This window comes from Mytilus galloprovincialis, chromosome 9 (assembly GCF_965363235.1).
Source record: "Mytilus galloprovincialis chromosome 9, xbMytGall1.hap1.1, whole genome shotgun sequence".
Taxonomy (NCBI): domain Eukaryota; kingdom Metazoa; phylum Mollusca; class Bivalvia; order Mytilida; family Mytilidae; genus Mytilus; species Mytilus galloprovincialis.
This window is the reverse complement of record NC_134846.1, coordinates 70284835-70287753: the sequence shown is the minus strand read 5'-3', so window position 1 is coordinate 70287753 and position 2919 is coordinate 70284835. Positions and strand designations below refer to the sequence as shown.

Below are 2919 nucleotides of genomic sequence, written 5' to 3'. Positions count from 1 at the left end.
TCATTTTATATTTAACAGAAGTTGTGCGATATTTTTTTTACTTTTAGGTAAACCAGATTATTTAATATTGAAGTTTTATGTCACGTAGCTAAAGGTGTACGGTGTTTCCTCATATGTGCACTACTTTTATGTAATCATTAATGTTATTTCACAATGTTAATACAATTTATTGCTTGGCTCATTCAAAATTCAGATCTACTATGTAAATAAACTCATCATAGATACCAGGATCAAACTTTAACATAACGCCAAACGCGCGTTTCGTCTTAGAAAGACTCATCAGTGACGCTTGAATCAAAAAATGTTTAAAAGGCCAAAATAGAGTACAAAGTTGAAGAGCATTGAGGACCAAAAATTCCTAAAAGTGTTGCCAAATACAGCTACGGTAATCTATTCCTGAGGTAGAAAAACCTTAGTTTTTTTTCAAAAATTCAAAGTTTTTCATAACAGTTAATTTATAATTATAAACATATCAATGATAACTCAAGTCATTGTTTTGATTTAATTTTGATCAAATATCTGTAATGCTATTTGAAAAGTTACTTTTAAAAAAAATCGTCTTCTTTCACAGATAATCAACGCCTGTCTTATATAGTTAAAGGATAGAATCAAACTTTTTACTCTTAAAATTTTCATCAAACTGTTTTCATTATTATTCCTTTTCCTCAATCAGGAAACCCAGGAAAGAACTTTTTGCGTTAGATTGATTTGGATTGTGGATGGCGTTCTCCGTATAACTGTTTGTTGTCTGTATCCAGACGTGGTCTCCTTTGTTTACCCAGCATATAGCAATTTTAGTTGCGGGTACACTACTTGAAGCAGATATGTGAGCATACATAGCATCGACAATAACGTTATCTACACGAAGTTCTGTGTCAACGATTTTATCAGAATACGTAAAAGTTGTCCACGAAAATTGGTAATAGCCGGAAACAGGTGCAACAAACATACCATTACCGTGATTAAAATTATTTCCGGAATCAGTAACCACTTCATTAAACTTCACAATGGAATTTTTATTCAGATATGTCAATCTTGATAGCTTGGCAAAGAAGAACACACCTTGTTTGTAGCTATTGATATCTGAAAAAAAAAATTTTTAAAAAAGAAGTTATCAACCTATCGCTGTAAATATTGAATGCAACGCTTTTTATAGCATATGAAGTATATAGAACACTATTTACTTACCATTTTCAATAAGGCTTGACAAATTATGAACCTGATTTTTAAGACTCTCCAAATCTTGTTTCAATGAACGACATCAACTGTATCATTACTATTGTTGTGAATTGACATTGAATGTAACCCTTTACATAGCAAAAGACATATTAGAAACTGGACAAAGACCATGTTTTCTGTCGTGTCTTTATTGAAACACTTGTTTTTCTTTAATAAACAGGCGAACCAGGGTCGCTTCCGTTTGAATAGACAATAACAAGGTCAGTTATTCAGTGTGCGTATATCTTAATGTTCTTCTGTTCTCATTTTTAATGATCGGAAAAAATACTTCCTCAACAGGATAGTTATTTATTTTAAAAGTGTATATGCCTTATAATATTTATCATTACGAGTATATTCTTGTTGTTTTTAAATGAATTTTATCTAAATTAATGTCAAAATTCAAGCTGGAACGATTATATGTAGATAATGTTAATTGTAGTTAAGAAAAAGGTTGATATACATGACTCTATTTTTGGTTTTTCTATATTTATCAAAGAATTATTGGATATTGTTATTTAAATAAATGCATTTAATAATATTAGTCTTATAAACCTATTATAAAGACTAACAAAAACCCTTTTGTCGTCGGTGAACTATGGTCAGGAGCCTGTAATTCAGTGGTTGTCGTTTGTTTATGTGTTACATATTTGTTTTTCGTTCATTTTTTATATATATAAAAAAGGCCGTTAGTTTTCTCGTTTCAATTGTTTTACATTGTCATTTCGGGGCCTTTTATTGCTGACTATGCGGTATGGACTTTGTTCATTGATGAAGGTCGTACGGTGACCTATAGTTTTTCTAATTTCTGTGTCAGTTGATCGCTTGTGGAGAGTTGTCTCATTGGTAATCTTACCACATCTTCTTTTTTATATGGCGATCAATTGTTCCCCTTAAGGTACTTTTGAGGTTTTAGCAATGTGGACTAACTGCCCAAGGGCTATTTTTAATAATATCTGTTATGAAATGCCTGGCTTTAATATTAGTTACTGAGTAGGAAAATCTATTTCAAAATTCATAGTTACATTATTATATTTATATACGTTTATCCATTTTTATTGATTTTCAAACGCAACATATTTCTAACAGTTAAGTCTTAATGAAACCTCAAATGATATCTATTTTATAACATGCATGTCCAATTGTTTAAAGTTTTGTTCAGCACAACGGAATCTTAACACAGAAACAAAAATTTGGATATCAGAACATTCCGAAAATGAATAAATCAAGAGAAAAAAACAGGAGACAAGTATTTGCATTCGTCAATATCTTATTACAACTTACATATGCATCAGAAGTTTATACTTTAATCGTAACTCAGACAACTCTTCATCCAAATCATAATTTGTACAGGAAAAACATTATAGGTCAAAGTACGATTTTCAACACGGTGCGTGGGCTCACACCGAACAGCAAGTTATAAAGGGCCACAAGAAGCGTATAACATATAACATATAAAATAGAATGTTTTAGAAGCAATAGATAATAAGATCGTGTCGCTATAAGGTACCACTTAGTTCGTAGAAAACCTGAATCATAGGTTCAAGCATACAATTTGAAGACATTGACAATAATCAAGTTTCAAAAGATGTTCTTATGATTCCTATCAGTACATAGCTATTACATTATAAAACAATGAAAAGCTCATAAATAGTGGCATTAACAAAATTGTTATGCACATGCTGTTACATGATAATTTAC

At 30.7% G+C, this 2919-nt stretch overlaps 1 pseudogene; it reads right to left on the bottom strand.

Annotated features, from left to right (window-relative positions):
- Positions 1-488: 488 nt before the first annotated feature.
- Positions 489-1408, bottom strand: LOC143045800 (complement C1q tumor necrosis factor-related protein 3-like; annotated as a pseudogene).
- Between the last annotated feature and the right edge of the window lie 1511 nt (positions 1409-2919).